We start from the raw sequence: 18567 nt of genomic DNA on the forward strand, positions 1-18567 counted from the left end.
GATCGGTAGTAAATGAGAGATATGTGAATTAAAAATATGTACATTACTTAACCTTTCATCTGATTTTTTAATTTTAGTAGTGACAATGTCCGAATTATTTTGCGTTAGTATTCCTGTGTAAAAAAATATGACGATTATACGATTATATTACAATATATCTGAAAAATGTTAGAAAATGAAACAATTGTTTAAAGGTATCCTGTATATCATAGCATCTATTTGCTTCGCCTGTATGGAATGTTAATAAGGCGTAAGATAATATAATCATTAATGTAATATTTCTTAAATGTATATTTCATACTTAATTTTATTTCATAAATACTATCACATTTATTCCTATGAATCGTTTACATTTATTACGCTATTATGAGGTAGGATGTGTAAATTATTACCGTTCCATTCAAATGTAGCTTTTATAGTATTATTTATCGTATCAATACCTTAAGCTGTTTATAAAAAAGGAAAAAGTATTTTAAGACGAAAGAAAGATATAGGGATAGAAATATAAAAATATTTATTATATTGCAAATATATTTTTTATATATTAGTTTTTTATATACACTACCGCTCATTAATTTTAATATACAACAGATTTGTTGATTTCTCTGTAAAGGATGAACATCATGATACGTGTTTTGCACAGGAATGAATGCACTTGCTGTTATAAATATTTCACTTGCATGCATCGCATCTTTATATAAATAATATATAAAATTGCAATGCGTGCAAGTGTTGAAGGTGTTTATAACAGCAAATTGTATTTAACCGAACTCGAAATCAGTATAAGATGAATCAAAGGACTGCAACGTTGAAAGTTCTTATGACTTGTGTGTGGTTGCTGCACTTTTACAAATTCCACAACTTCTTCACAGTCTGCGCGCAAAAATCAACTTGGCACATTAAGTTGTAAAGTTATACGTTTGCCTTCTTGGAAAAGTTTTTTTGTCTGCATTATAACGACTAATTTGTTTGAATTTATATAGAAAAAAAGATCACCCGAAACTATATTTTTGGGCCAAGGTTCGATTGATCCCGCTGGAAACTGGGAATCTATAGTTAACGTGACGTACACTATAGATTTTTAGTATTGGCAATCTATAGTTTACGCCACATACACTATACATCTTCGGTCCTAGCGGGAAAAACCAAACGTATGTCAAATAATTACGACAAAATGATGTAAATATCTACATATTATTACTGTAAGCGTATGGAATATAATTTATTTACTTGAAAAATACTGTATATTTCAAGAGATTATTTTATTAAATCAAATTATCCAACATCTATTTAATCCTCTGTTGCAAAACTTAATTGCATATTGAAATTTAAAAATGTATACAATATATTTCAAAGATTTGTGCAAAAATGAAATAAGCATAAAGCGGGGAGCACACACTTCTGTATAACGCATAATGCGTAAGCATAAGAAAATTGATTGGTTTAAGCGGGGAGCACACACTTCTGCACAACGCATAATCCGTAAAGGCCATCGCACACAAAATGCATAGCTTAGCATAAGCGTAGCATAAAACCGCTGGACCAATGAGCATCTTATGTAAATCAATATGGCGACTTTATGCTGGATGCTCATTGGTTTAGCGGTCTTATGCTATGCTTATGCTAAGCTATGCATTTTGTGTGCGATGGCCTTAAGCATAAGAAAATTGATTGGTCCATGCACATGTGCATAAGGAAATAGACCAATCAGTTTTCTTATGCTTACGTATTATGCGTTATGCAGAAGTGTGTGCTCCCCGCTTTAAGTCAATCCAGACGAACTTGCATAACGCATAAACATAAGCATAAGAGATTTGATCGGTCCATATGCATGTGCATAAGGAAATAGACCAATCCGTTTCTTTATGCATATGGTTATGTACCTATGCAAGTTTGTCTGGATAGACTTTTTATTTTCTTATGCACATGTGTATGGACCAATCAATTTTCTTATGCTCACGCATTATGCGTTATGCAGAGGGGGTCAATCATGAATCTTTTCCCCTAGGGTGGAAACGTGAAAAATGAAAAATCTCTCTTTCTATTGATGTTAAATAGAAAGAGATAGTCATATAAAACTTTTCACTTTCCACGTTCCACATTAATACATGATTAAGTGTGTGCTCCCCGCTTAACCATCGATATGTAATCTTCCATGAACTGCACATGCGCGCATAGACAAAGACAGCAGGGGCTCATATGCAGCGCTCTCTTTCTATTCCTCTATCGCTTTTTTAGCTTGTTTGCATACTCTATTCATGCTCTATTCTTATATCTCTATGGTTCGTAGTTGCTATATCTTGTCAATATGACAGGTCTCATAATATGATAGTCGTCAAACTCGTCAACTTTAACTGTTAATATCTCGCTTTGCGGGGCAGAGCGACGCATTTTCTGCCAGATTCTTTCGTTTCACGCAAAAACGCGTTGATTAAGCCTAAGTTCAACGAAATCGGTGAGGAGGCCTCTATTCTGCACATTTACCAAAAATAGATAGCATTACAAATAAAAGTAATGTACGTATATTATATTGTGTGTAATATATATTAAGTGTTTTCTATTTACATCAAAAAACTCAGATAATTCTCACTTGTAACGTCGTTCTATCCTTTTTGGCAATTAATGAATAATAAAGACAGAATCGAATTATCTGTTACAAATTAGAATTATCTGAGTTTTGATGTAAATATTGTAAATGAAAAGCTTCTATTAATGTACTATTAATAATGTATATGTATATGTTACGGGTGAACTTCGCATGGTGTATAATGTCGAGCATTGCATCGAACAATTGCACATTGTTCGAGCAATGTTAGCATTAGATCACGTATTTATATATATATTATGACTCATATTCTTAATTTTCTTTTAGCGATAAAAAAGTGCGCTTTTATTGATAAAAAAGAGTTGAGAATATGGGTCTATGTATATTATACATAACTTGGCAATGTCGATATTGTATATTATGCGAACTTCGCTCGTAATACATTTTTTTTTGTTTATATATGTCGCTTATTTAATAGCATGTAAAAAGAACATTAATCTCTTATTTGGTAATTAAAAGCAAAATGGCGAATAATCGCGATAAATCGATATATCAACCGTTATATAATATTGCCTTTTTTATATTTTATATTTATTAAGTTCAGTTAACAAACCAAACATGTGTTAAATTTACATATGAATGTATTGATTACTTAACGCAACAACTTTAACCAGCAAATTTTTGCATAAAATCATTTCCTATTGTTCTTATTACATTTATATTATTTAATATATATAATCTGAAAAATTAGCTCTTATTATTAATATAAAAAAGTGTACAAATTAGAAACTTGCATATTGTTTTCTCATCATTTTAAAATGTGCAAATTAGAAATTTATATATTGCATCATTATTTTATTTCGCTCACTGATAAAGCTCTTCTATTGAGGAAGCTTATATTTTATTTGATACATAATTATTAATATTTATTAATTTGACTTCTTCATAAAGGAAGCTTTATGAGTGAAATAAAATGATGATGAAGCAATGTACAAATTTCCAATTTGCATACTTTAAAATGGTGAGAAAGCAATATGTAATTGATTTGGAGTCCATAATATTGTGATAGACATTGATTTTATATCTTAGTGTATGGAAATATTAATTATTCATGAAAGCAATAACAACAAAATAAATTTTGGTAAATTTTATGTTTGTATTCAGCAATCTCTAACATTTAAAAAAATAATTAAATTAATATGTTCTTCTCACACACAAAAAAGATTAGACTCTAAAAAAGGATTAATTAATATTTAATCTAAATATATCATAATAAAAATTATAATTGCAAAGTTTTCGGAAGTGGTAGACAAACCAGTTTATATTTATAATGTAAACTACCTCGAATTTTTATATTTCATTGTCAGTCATCAGAGAATTTTTTCTGCAGATATTTGAAGGCTGGCGGATAATGGATTTTTTCGTGATTGAGCGCATACACGATTCTCTATATTTAGATACTAACTTTTTGAACTCTGTTATATTGAGATTTTACTTTGGAGTATGGCAAACCTTTTGGTAATGAAGTTTTTAACAAGGTAAGATTATGCAATATAATTATAATTAAATTATTGTTTGGGAATATTATATATAACATTAACATAATCATTTTTTAAGGTAATTATAAAGGAGATAGACTTCCTTACCGATTTGGCTGAAACTTTATAATTTTGTGTATTTTGATGCGTAAAACATAAATCTGTAAGTTAAAACTGTTGTTCTCAATTTTTTAGAAAAAGCGGTATTAAATACTGAAATTGATTGTTGCATGGTTAGGATGTCTGTTACATTCACATGATCATCCGTAATGATGTAAGAGTGGAGTTATAGTAATAGTGCAGTATAACAGCAACTTCTCATAATAGTCTGGCGCCTTACTTTAATTGTGTGCTATTATTTGACTTTGTATTTATATAAACTCTTAATATACCAATTATTTTCTGCTTTAAAAAAGCCTTTTTTCTTTATTTCTATTATCTCTTCTAATCATATTGTTATACCAATTATTTTCTGCTTTAAAACAGAAAATAATTGGTATATTGAAAAGTCTATATAAATACAAAGTAAAATAAATATAAAGTTTAATAATAAACATAATTAAAGTAAGGCGCCAGTCTATTATAGGGCGGGTTGCCGTTATACTGTATTATTACTATAATTTCATGCACTTTTACGTCACTACCCATGATCATGTATGATACATCTACATTATGTTAGTATGATAGACATTCTAGCCACGCAGCTATCAATTTTAGTACTTAATAGCTTTTTTCCTAATTGAGAGTGACATTTTTAACTTACAGTTTCATGTTTTACGCGCTAATAAAATACACAAAATTGTGCAGTTTCAGTCAAATCAGTGAGGAAGCCCTTCTCTTTCATAATTACCTTTTTTAAATTACATTTGGTAATAGTTTCTTAATTCTCCTTAACAAATTTTTAATATTACAAAGAATCATTTTAATCTCAAAGAATTAAAGAAGTAACAGTACAAAATAAACATATTTAATTAAAATAAAATAAAATAAATACATTTCTCTTGTAAGAAAACTTGGCGCTGCTAGACTTCAAAATTTAAACATTAGTAATAAGATTTTTGATTGAATAAAAAAACAATAAATATAATTTAGGGAAGAATGTGACAGGAGTAAAAAAGCAGCGCCGTTTTTTTATAAAAAAATTTATTTTTTTTAATTAAATATTTTTATTTTGTACTGTTACTTTTTTAATTCTTTGTGATTAAAATGATTCTTTGTAATATTAAAAATTTGTTAAGGAGAATTAAGAAGCTATTACCACTTGGGTTGGAATAGGAAGATCCTTATTGAATAGGAATACAAAGGTATCACTTAGGTTTTATTTTGTAGAAGTAGTTGCACAACAATTATTTTTCAAAGCAATATACATATTCTCTTTGCAATTGGTGCAATTTAATTTAAAAATTTTACATCTCTTTTGAAATGCATGTCACTTGAGTTGAGTTAGGTAATATAATTTTGTAAAGGAGAAATAAAGTTACAACTTAGGTTGGATTTTTGAATTTACAAAATATATTGCGTGTACTTGGCATCTTTTTTTACCTTTTTTGAAAAAAGTAATTTTGTACTGTTTTAAGTAACTTTAATAATATACTCTTAATGTATGGATCTTGAATCATGGGCCACCTTGTATGTTATATTACATGATATATGGAGTCAGCTAATATTATATAAAGTTATATATAGAGGAGTCGTATAAAATTATATATAATTATATAATAGCTTATACATAATTTTATATATTTCTCTATAATTTGATACATATAGTTTTTCTTATTTTTATTTTTTTTTATTATTTTATATATACTTGTAATATGTAGTATTTATTATGTAAAAATAAAAGTTTAGCATATATTTTGATACATATATATCTTTTTAAATATTTGTTTGTATAAAATAATCTTGAAATAAATAAAATATTTTTATAAAGAAATATTTTTATAGAAATATTTTTTTTTCATTTTTAAAGATTTATACATTTTATTAAAAATATGTAAAATACATTTAATCGCTGTTTTTTCAGCAGGGTACACATACTTTTTGTAGAACGTAACAGTAAGGTTTCGACCAATTGTGTTGTTCCATTTTTACTTCTACGGTTACAGATGACCGAATCAAGCAATGCAATTCCTTATTGTTATTTTCTACAAAGTGTGTGTCCTGTTTTAAGGTTTAAAAAGAGTTGTTCTTATAATTAAAATTCAAATATATTATTATCCACGTTAAAATATGACAATAATAAATGTGGTCCTGTTTTATTTTTACAATTTCTTGATTACTATGTAGATAAATCATTTCAGTCTTCGAAAAAGTCTTTCCTAAATATGTAAAGAATTATTTGTACCTATTTTAATTAAATTCTTATTATTTTTGACGAGAGTTATTACAGGTTATGTAACATTTTTGCTATGTCGCTTATGTATAAGAGAGAGACAAGAATATAATATCTTCAATAATTAATTACTCGACAACCAGGCGTACAATTGTCTTCAACTGTAACATGGACGATAGATATGTATAATCCCGTAGACGAATATTGTCTATAAATTTCAACTAATTCTTATCATATTGATTTAAGCAACCAACCTCTTTAAATAATAGATACACATACGTTCCATGAAGATAACTATATGAAGCAAGTACATACATTTATAAGACGTGTTGTATGTAAAAAATATTAAAATGTCTTTTATATTTTTATGATTTATATTATTTGATTCAATGTAGAAAATAAATATAAATGTTTTCATCAGATAATCCTTAAGATAGAGAACTTGAATGGTTGTTTTTATGAAATGTGTGTACATCTTCACATTTTTACATTATTTAAAGAAATTTTAGAAAATGTATAAATCTTTAAAAATATAAGTTAAAATATTTCTTTATAAAAATATTTTATTTATTTCACAAGTATTATTTCATAATAATTACTCCAAATTTCAAGTATAAAAAAATATTATTTACGAGGCATATTAAACGATTCTAAGACTTAATTATATTTAATATATTTTTATTACAAAAAATGATCAAAATTGGTGTAGTTAATCGCGATTTCTCTTTTAAGTCACAGATCTTTATAATCTTGATCTGTTTTCTAAATGAGGACAAAAGATAGAAATATGATACATTTTATATTCTTATTTCATAGAAAGTTTATTATTATAAATATATTGTTATTATATTTGCTTGTTTTTTTTTCTTTTTCAGTTCCAGCTCTTCGTGATATTTTTGGTGAAGGCGCAACTTTTCTTAAACAATACCTCCTAATTTGAAGGACGATATACTCTTTAATTTTTAAGCAAATGTTAAAAGTTATTTATCTATATTTGTATTGTTTTAACTTGAATTGAAATTGACTTTAATTTAGATGAAATTGACTTTGACTTGGATTGAAATTAGCTTTGACTTGACTTAAAATTGGCTTTGACTTTGATTGAAATTGACTTTGACTTGGATTGAAATTAGCTCCGACTTGGATTAAAATTGGCTTTAACTTGGATTGAAATTGGCTTTGACTTGGATTGAAATTGGCTTTGACTTGGATTGAAATTAACTTTGACTAGGATTGAAATTGGCATTGACTTGGATTGAAATTGACATTGACTTGAATTGAAATTGGCTTTGACTTGGATTAAAATTGGCTTTGACTTAGATTGAAATTGGCATTGACTTGAATTGAAATTGGCTTTGACTTGGATTGAAATTGGCTTTGACTTGGATTGAAATTGGCATTGACTTGAATTGAAATTGGCTTTGACTTGGATTGTTGGATTAAAATTGATTTTGACCTATATTAAAATTGACTTTGATTTGTATTGAAATTGACTTTGACTTGGATTTAAATTGGCTCTGACTTGGATTGAAATTGACATTAACTTAGATTGAATTTGGCTTTGATTTGGATTGAAATTAGCTGTATAATTTGGATTAAAATTAACTTTGACTTAAATTGATATTTGCTTAGACTTGGTATATTTAATTAAAATTGGCTTTGTGACTTGGATTATTAGATTAAAATTGATTTTTATTTAAATTAAAATTATCTTTGACTTAAATATCAATGTATTATAATTTTAAATTGTTTTTTATTAATATTAGCATATAATATTTATAAATATTTAATATATATCAACATTAAGAAATTAAAAAAAATTTTTAAACTAATTTATATAATAATAATAGATATTAATTTTTAAAATTTCTTATATTATTAATACATTTTTATTAGTAATATTAAATACATCGGTAAATAATATTTTTATAGTTTGGTTTATATATTAAAAAGCAAGGTTTTTATATTTTTTAATTAAATAAAATTAATTAAATAAAATTATATAAATAAAATTAATTTATATATTTTTATAATGTGTATTAAAAAAATTATTAGTCATATATAATTTATATAATTTAATTAAACTAATAATTAATTATGCCTCGAAGAAAAGTAAATCGTACAGTGGAAGAAGAAGAAGAATTTCGACGTAATAAACGAGAAAGAAGTGCAAAAACTCAGGCTGAAAGACGAGAAGCAAAGCGAATGATGACTGATAAAAACTGTCAATCTTTATCAAATACTAATGAGATTTGTCCAAATATAACACAACCTTCTACAAGCTTTTCGAAAAATATAGTAATAGATTATCATACTTCCATTTCATCTATGAAAGTAGTATATCCAACAACTGAAACAGTTACTACTGCATTGCAAGCAATTAGTACATCAACAATTACAAATGTCCCTATAATAAGAAATAGTAACGATGTTATTGCGATAAATGATAGTATGAAATTGTTTAATGTTAATGATAATATTGAAATAACTCCGAATACTCGCAACTTAACTACTGAAGTTTTAAATAATAATATTATTTCCCCTATACCTAGCACATCAAATGAATTAATAAATTTAGATGATAATAACAGATTCGAAAATTTAGTCATTTTACATGAAGTGCCACCGCAAAATATTGTAACAAATGATCAAACAGTAAAATCAAAAACAATATCTACCAATATAGTTAATAAAAGTAAACAGATAAAATGGTATGAAAGAAACCGAGCTTTAGAAAAGGGATACACAGATATTGATACATCTCACCTTACTCAATTAAAAAATGTCATAGAACACTACATAGGAGAAATGAATGCATATTGCGAACATTGCTGTGCAAAACATTTTAATTCCGAAAAAGTAGCTAATAAAGGTAATTCATTTAACGATTGTTGTAGTCATGGGTCTGTTAAATTAAATCCTTTACCTCAACCTCCACATAAACTTTATGAATTGTTTACTGAAAATCATCCAAAATCAAAACATTTTTACAATCGTATTCGAGGATATAATAACATTTTTTCATTTGCATCTTTTAATGCAAATTTGTCAGACTTTAGCGCACAAAGACGTGGACCGTATTGTTTTAAAATTCAAGAACAAATTTATTATCAAATCAATACCGCGTTATATCCCGCACCAAATGAAATACCAAGTTATGGTCAACTTTTTATCATTGATAACAATGAAGCGACAGAGTGTCGATTACATCGAAACTCGAATCTCGATGAAGAAATTTTACGTTCAATAGATAATGTAATACGTACGAACAACATTTTTGCAAAATCTTATCGAATGATGCACGAAGAAATTCAAGTGCAAACGACTGAAAATAACAGTATACCTGATTTACAATTAGGATTTTTAACAAAAAGAGGCATTGATCGTGGTCGGTACAATGTTCAAAAGGTAAATGAAGTTGCAGCTGTCTTTTCTACTACGGCAGATGGTGAAATTCCGGAAACTTACGTGACAATTTATAATAAATGTAACAAGACATTACAACAAGTCAGTACAATGAATCCAAATGTAGAACCATGGATTTACCCATTATATACTATCCGTACGGTAATCAAGGTTGGCATGGTAATTTACAACGCAGAGATAGTAATAAACGAATAAGTAGAGCTGCATACGTAAAATATCGAATAGCTATACGTGATAATTTTAATATTTTTGTCATGGGAAGACGATTATTTCAGCAGTGGCTTGTAGATAGTTATGTTAAAATTGAGAAGGACCGAATTAATTATTGTAAACAGAATCAAAAACAATTACGAGCTGAGACATATCAAGGATTAATTGATTATTTAGCAAACGTTGCCAATAATAGCGACGCTCACATTGGAAAAATGGTTATACTTCCATCAACATTTGTAGGTTCACCGCGTAATATGTTGCAACATTATCAAGATGCGATGGCTATTGTTCGAAAGTATGGAAAACCAGATATTTTTATTACTATGACTTGTAATCCAAATTGGTGCGAAATTAGAGAGAATTCACTTCCGGGTCAACAACCTGCAGATAGGCCAGATATATGTGCTCGTGTATTTAATATAAAGAAAGATTATTTGATTGACGTTATCGTTAGACAAAAATTTTTTGGTGAAGTTTTAGCATATGTTTACGTAATAGAATTTCAAAAACGTGGATTACTACACATACATTTGTTGATTACATTAAAACGAGACTGTAAAATAGTAAATCCTGAAACAGTTGATAAATTTATCTCTGCGGAAATTCCTGATCCTAATGAAAATGAAAGTTTACACAATGTTGTTATGAAACATATGATTCATGGGCCATGTGGAGATTGGTGTCTAATAAATGATAAATGTTCGAAACATTTTCCAAAACCATTTCGACCTGAGACGACTATGGATGAAGATGGTTATCCGCAATATCGTCGAAGAAATAATGGATTGCTATATGAAAGACCTGGGTGGTATGTTGTTGATAATCAATATGTTGTTCCATTTAATCCAATGCTCTTGCTTTTATTTAATAGCCATATTAATGTTGAAATAGTTACAAGCATACGATCTGTAAAATATTTGTATAAATATATTTATAAAGGTCATGACGCTGCATCCGTAATCATTGGAGAGAATATAGATAAAACAATAATTCATGACGAAATTCAAGATTTTATCGAAGCTCGTTATGTCGGGCCCGTGGAAGCATGTTGGCGCATTTTAAGCAAATCTTTGCAAGAAAAAAGTCACGCTATATTTCGTTTACCGGTTCATTTACCAAACGAACATAATGTTATAATCGATGAAAACGTTAATAATGATGCGATAAGATCTGCTGTAGAACGAGTAACAATGTTGTTAGATTATTTTGAGTTAAATTTTCGAGATGAGGAAGCAAAACAATATTTATATAGCGATATTCCATCTCATTATGTATTTAAAAAAGTTACAATTAATGGCAGAACTGTTAATCGTTGGGAGAAACGTCAAAGATACTTTAATTGTATTGGTCGTATGTATTCCGTCAGTCCGTCTCAGATAGAATTTGTTTCATTTACGTATACTTTTATTACATGTTAGAGGAGCTACGAGTTTTCAAGAATTAAGAACAGTCAATAACGAAGTACATAAAACTTTCAGTGCCGCATGTTTAGCATTAGGACTCATAGAAGATGATGAAGAATGGTATCGTGCAATGAACGAAGCAAAAGTTTGGATGATGCCAAGACGACTTCGTAACTTGTTCGTACGAATTTTGATTCATTGTCAACCTGTTTATCCGAAAAAGTTATGGGACGAGTTTAAAAAAGATATGTCCGAAGATTATATAAGACGATTTGGACTTATAATGGGAATAAAGAAAGCTTACAATTATATTGACAATTTGCTTCAAATAGAAGGATCTAATATTACTAATTTTCCTGAAATGGAACAAGAAACAGAGGAACAAGTAATAATAGACAATGAAGAACAGATTGAGGAGGATACATTGATAGGTATACGACAATATGAACAATTAAGTGTAGAACAAAAACAAATTGTTGATATTATTTTAGAAGCAACAATAAATAACAATAATACTTACAATAATACTTGTTTTTATATTGATGGTCCAGGTGGTACCGGTAAAACTTTTATTTATACAACATTGTATTATTTACTTAAAAGCAGAGGAAAAGTAGTAAGTACCATGGCATTTACTGGTATTGCTGCGACATTACTTCCAAATGGAAAAACAATACACAAAGTTTTTGGATTACCTGTACCTCTTTTTGCCGATTCTACATCGAACATTAAAGTTCAGTCTAAAGAAGCTGAAAATTTAAAACTTGTGGATGTTTTTGTTGTAGATGAAGCTCCTATGGCACCACGTTATGTATTAGAAATAATGGATCGAACATTACGCGATATAATGCAAAATGATTTATATTTCGGTGGTAAAATCGTTTTTCTTGGTGGAGATTTTAGACAATTATTACCTATAAAACAAGGAGCTACGCGTTGTGAAATTATAAATTTATCGATAAAATTTAGTACTCTATGGAAACAATTTAAAACATTTTCATTGACACAAAATATGAGAATTTTACCTCAAGAAAAAAAATTTGCACAATTTTTATTAAATTTAGGTAACGGATCTTTAAATGATCACTCGGATAATATTCATATTCCAGAAAAATGTGTAGCAAACGTTAACTCTGATATGATAAAAGATATGTATGGAGACATTATAACACATAAGCGATATAAAACTATGGCTGATCACGTTATATTATCTGCAAGAAATGTCGATGTTGATGAAATAAACAAAAAAGTAGTAAGTTTGTTGGATGAAACAACAGAGAGAGTTTATACAAGTGTAGATACTCTTGAAACGACTGGAGATAATGAAGATATACATGAAATAATTTTGACAGAATATCTTAACTCTTTAAACCCAACGTGTCTCCCACCGCATGAATTACGTTTGAGAAAATATACTGTTGTCATACTTATTAGAAATCTTAGTATCAATGAATGTTTATGCAATGGTACCAGATTATTAGGTCTAGATTTAGATAATAACTTATTGCGTTGCGAAATTTTGACAAGTAACAAGACTGGAGAAATTATCTTTCTTAATCGTATCACTTTATATTGCGAAAATGTATATCCATTCACTTTCAAAAGAAGACAATTTCCGGTAAAATTAGCATTTGCTATGACTATAAATAAATCGCAAGGTCAGACCTTTGACAAAATTGCAGTAGATCTTCGAAAAGATGTTTTTAATCATGGACAATTGTATGTTGCATTTTCGCGAGGTCGTTCTTGGGATTCGTTAAAAGTTTATTTAAATAATGATAATTTATCTAACGAAGTAAAAAATTATGTTTATAAAGAAATACTTGATTAATAAAACGTAATGAATAACAAATAAGTAATAATATATGACAAATTAATGCAAAAAAATGGCAGAGTAAATAAAAATCCAAATAATAAATAATTATGAAATTAAATATAACTTTATAACTTTTTTATACATATATGTATATATATAACTTTTCTAATTTCTTCTCAGATTAAATTTGAAGATAGTTCTCGTATCTAGAAATATATATCAAATAAGTCTTAACAAAATTTTAACTTTTGAATAAGTATTCTTAGTATGATAAAAGAAATACTTTATGTCGTATTTAATTATTAGTGAAAACATATAAATAAGAAAATGCTATTTCCGAAAAAAATAATACAAGGAAGAAAAAAATATAAAAGATATGAAAAATATAAATTTATAATAATAAATCGATTTTAACTTTGATTAAAATTGGTTCTGATTTGAATTAAAATTAACTTAAACTTTTTTGAAATTGATTTTGATTTTTTAAATTGACTTTAATCTAAATGATTTTATTGAAAAAGATTTTAAATTTAAATTATTTAATTAAAATTAACTTTTATTTAGATGTTAAAGTAAAATTAGTTTTGTTTAGATTGTTATTAGATTAAAATTGATTTTAATTTTAATTATTGAATTTAATTTAACTTTAATTTTGACTTGGATTAAAGCTAATCTTAACCTGAATTGAAATCGGCTTTGACGTGAATTATTCTGTTTAATTTGGATTAAAATTAACTTTTAACTTGGGTAGAAGTTAATTTTCATTAAGATTATTGGATGAAAATTTAATTTGACTTGGATTAATTAATTTAATTAACTTGGATTAATAATTGCCATTAAAAGTGGCAATAATTTGAATTATTAAATTAAAATTAATTTTAATTTGGATTGTTTATAGCTCAATGTTAGAGCTTTGACTTAGATTATTAATTATTGTATTAAAATTTTTAACTTGGATTAATTTAATTGACATTAACTTTGAATCAAATTATTAGATTGAAATTGATTTTAATTTAATTGATATTGACTTTAATTTAAATTATTATATTGAAATTAGTTTTAATTTAAATTATTGAAGTAAAAATAATCTTGATTTGATAGAAATTGATTTTGACTTAAATTATTAAATTAAAATTAGTTTTGACTTGAATTATTGGAACTTTTGTTCGAATTATTAAATTGAATTTAACTTTAACTTACTTAGATTATTAGATTAAAATCATCTTTGACTTATATTTTTACGTTAAAATTTGCTTTAATTTGAATTATTAAATAAAAATTAATTATTTAAATTATTAGACTGATCAGTGGACACGCATAGATTTTCACAGGAGTGTCAATACCCTTCTAATAAGGATAGTGATCTGCAATATATATTGACTGCAGGGAAGATTAATCCGCATAATTCTTAAACCTACGAACCCAAGTTCACCATTGCGGACACACACACAATGACATATTACATACATACAATACATAAATACACAATTGGGGATTGGGGATTGAGGATTGGGGATTGAGAATTGGGGATTGGGAAAGAGTATTGTTTTAAACATCTCTTTTTCCTTGATTTCATCTTTGTAATCAAAATTTTCATAACATCCGTTATGAAAATGTCGGTATGTCTTGGTGTTTGGAAATGATAAACAGCAAATCTACAGAAAGAATCAACGCGTCTCACTATTGTGTACAGGTAAATATTATATTGTGTGAAATACATGTAGTGAAATACGTTATCATAATTGTATTTCAGTAATTAAGAATTTATTTTACATTTTGGTTTCAGAATATATTGTACACTTACAGAGATAAGAATAATAAGTCTGACACAAAACTGAATAAGACTTTATGCAAGGCGCATAAGAAAGAATTAATTGATACGATTCTGTCATATTTGTTAAATTGGCTTGCTTTGGTGTCTGGAAATTATGAACAGCACGTCTACAAAGAAAGTCAACCTGTCTCATTATTGTGTACAGGTAAATATTATATCGAGCGAAATACATGTAGCAAAATGTTATCACGCACATATTTCAATAATTTAAAATTTATTTTATATTTTGATTTCAGAATATATTGTACACTTACAGAGGCAAGAATAATAAGCCTGATTCAAAACCGGATGAGAATTTATGCGAGGCGCATAAGAAAGAAATTGACACGATTCTGTCATGTTTGCTGAATCAGCTTGCCTTGGTGTCTGAAAGTGATGAATAACACATCTACAGAAAGAGTCAACGTGTTTTATTATTGTGTACAGGTAAATATTATATCGAGCGAGATACATGTAGCGGAATACGTTATCATAATTGTATTTCAGTAATTAAGAATTTTTTTTACATTTCGGTTTCAGAATATATTGTACACTTATAGAGGCATGAATAATAAGTCTGATTCTCAAAACCGGATGAGGCTTTATGCGAAGCGCATAAAAAAGAAATTGATACGATACAGAAAATTTGGAAACACGAATGAATACCGCCGTATATGTAAACATATGAAATGTATACATGTAAATGTATTAAACAAATATGTATATATCGCTGTACAGATAACTGTAAATAGAACAGAATAAATGTAAATTTACAAAAATTATATTATTTTTGTATTATTAATTTTAATTAAACTTTACTACGAATATAAAATTTTTAACAATAAATAATAATTAGACTATTTTTTTTATAATTTCCACTTTAATTTTATAATTTATAATAGTTATTTCAGATATAATTAGCATTCGAGCAATTCATCGAAACATTGCTATTCAGTAATCGCACATTTATATATAATCTTTTATTGTGCTTCTACCTAGGCCATTCCTAATAAGAGTGAATAATGTATACAGTTCTTTTGCACATCTAACAAGTAACACTACTCAAGTGTCACAGGCCATTTTTTTTGAAATTGTATACACATGTAGAACTTCAAAAAATATTTTTGTCGTATTTTTTTATTTTTGCTTATGAAGCGTTTTAAGAGTAGGGACTATTCTTGAAATATTAACCTTCTCAATCCTATATACGTTATCCTAAATGGTTTTTGCACCAGAATACTATCTCTAGGAATTTTCAAGGTTTTCTGGTTCGTATTTTTACAACAAATCGACGTGCATGGCCTAAAGAATTGTTATACATAGAATTGAGAAGGTTAATATTTCGGGGGTAGTTTCTACTCTAAACGCTTCATAAGCAAAAATTAAAAAACACGACACAAATATTTTTCGAAGTTTTACATGTGTGCATAGTTTCAAAAAAATCGGCGTATGACATTTGGGTAGTGTTACTTGTATAGGTACAACCCGAGGCCCTTTAACCGTTGATACGTCGATGGTCCACCGAGAAACATGGCGGAAAATCGGAAACCAAAAGATGAAAGGTGCCGACAGAGAGTGAACATACTGATTAAGCCCCTTGCACAAATGCCAGGCAACAGGGCAATAGGAACAGGAAATAACCAAAAAATCGTTACAATTACAACCTAAAAAATTTGAATGCTATGACTGGTTGACAACAAGCAATAGGCACAGAGTTTCCAACGTGACGGAATGTATCATTGTTTATACTGCATTTATACATGATTTCTGATTTCTATTCCTTGTTTCTATTGTCTGTTGCTTGTGCAAGAGGCTTTATACTGTGCCCCGGGTTCCCTCCATGACAATTTGCGCGTTTAGCAGATACAATTGTTGAGTTCAACACTCTTCTTATCAACACTCTGCGTTGATTGGAGTGAAGGGAAAACAGGAAGGGTTTTGGGAAAAGATAAAAGAGTGGGATGTCGTGAGGTTGGTAGAGACGTAGCTGGAACAGGAGGAATGGGAGAAGATGAAGAATAAGGTGCCAAAGAAGTTCAACAGGGTGCAAAGAAAGAAAGAGTTGGAAGAAAAGGAAGAGCAATACGTGGAATAATGATGCGAGTCAGAAAAGGGTTAGAAGAGGAAGAAGAATGGGAGGAGAAGGAGGGTTCAATGATTAGAAAAGTAAGATGGAAGAAGGAGAAATGGAGATTGGCAACAGTTTACGTAAGCGGCAACTTGGACAAGATCATGGGTAAGATAAAATCGGTGAAAGAGGAGGAAAGGAGAGAGGAGAGATGGATAGTGGTGGGCGATTTCAATGCGAGAACAGGGGAGAAAGGAGCGCTGGAGGATGGAGAAGAGGGAGTTGAAAAAAAATCGAAAGATAAAATAATAAATAGGTAGGGGGAAGGGCTGATTAGATGGGTGGAAGAGGAAGGATGGGAAATTATGAACGAAGCAAAGGAGGAAGATGAGAAGGGGGAGGTGACTTTTACAGGAGAAAAGGGGGAAACAGTGATCAATTACGCAATAGAAGATAGAAAAGCTTGGGAAAGAGTGACAAGATTAGAGGTGAGGTGTGAGGTAGATTCGGATCACCAATCAATAGCAGTACGGTTGGACAAAGGGGGTGGTGGTGAGAGGAGAGGGACAATAGCGGAGGGAGAGAGGTGGGTGAAAAAGACGGATTGGTCGAAAGAAGTAAGAGAGGAGTTTAGAAGAAGGACGGAGGAGGTAGAAATAGGTAGGGAGACAATAGATAAAGAGGAAGATGGAAGTAAGGGTGAGAAGAGTAAAAAGAGGGGCAGAAGAAAAGGGAGTATGGTGGGATGGGAATTGTAGGAAGAAGAGGGAGAAGGTAGAAAAGTTATTAAGAGACTGGAAAAGAGGAAGAAAACACAAAGATCATAAGAGAAGAAAGAAGGAGTATAAGGAAATGTGTGAGAAAAAATGAAGAAAAAAGAGAAATCTGCTGAAAGAAGCAAGAGAGGCGAGAACAGAGAAGCAGGTGTGGGAAGTAATAAACAAGGAAAGGAGAAGAAAGGTAGAAATTAATAAGGAGATAACATTAGAGGAGTGGGATGAATACTTTAGGGAGATGTTAGAAGGAGCGAAATACAAACGAAGGCTAGGAGAAGGAGAGGAGGGAGAGCAGGGGTTGGAGGGGAAAGTGGAGAAAGAGAAGAAGATAGAATGGGAGGAAGTAGAGAGAGTGCTGAAAGGGCTGAAAAAAGGTAAAGCGGCGGGAGAGGACGAGATAGGAAGTGTGGAGTTATGGGGGAAGTGGTTTAAGAAAAACGTTATGGGAGAGTATGGAAAAGAGAGTGTTTTCCAGAAGCGTGAAAGGACGGAGTAGTCGTTCCGATAGCGAAAAAAAGAGGCAAAAGAGGTGAGTGAGCATAGAGGGATTACGCTGATGCCGACGGCGTACAAAGTGTACGCGTCGATATTAGCAAATAGGTTGAGGAAAGAGATAGTGGAGAAGGGGATGATTTCA

At 29.2% G+C, this 18567-nt stretch overlaps 1 long non-coding RNA gene across 1 annotated transcript; it reads left to right on the forward strand.

The window, feature by feature from the left end:
- The first annotated feature begins 2371 nt into the window (after nucleotides 1-2371).
- LOC112459210 lies at nucleotides 2372-7695 on the forward strand. The gene is made up of 3 exons (XR_003041284.1): nucleotides 2372-2516; nucleotides 3936-4083; nucleotides 7291-7695. It is a non-coding gene; the product is annotated as an uncharacterized LOC112459210 (long non-coding RNA).
- Nucleotides 7696-18567: the final 10872 nt, after the last annotated feature.

The sequence above is a fragment of the Temnothorax curvispinosus genome, unplaced genomic scaffold (assembly GCF_003070985.1).
Source record: "Temnothorax curvispinosus isolate PA1 unplaced genomic scaffold, ASM307098v1 QBEX01009638.1, whole genome shotgun sequence".
Classification (NCBI taxonomy): domain Eukaryota; kingdom Metazoa; phylum Arthropoda; class Insecta; order Hymenoptera; family Formicidae; genus Temnothorax; species Temnothorax curvispinosus.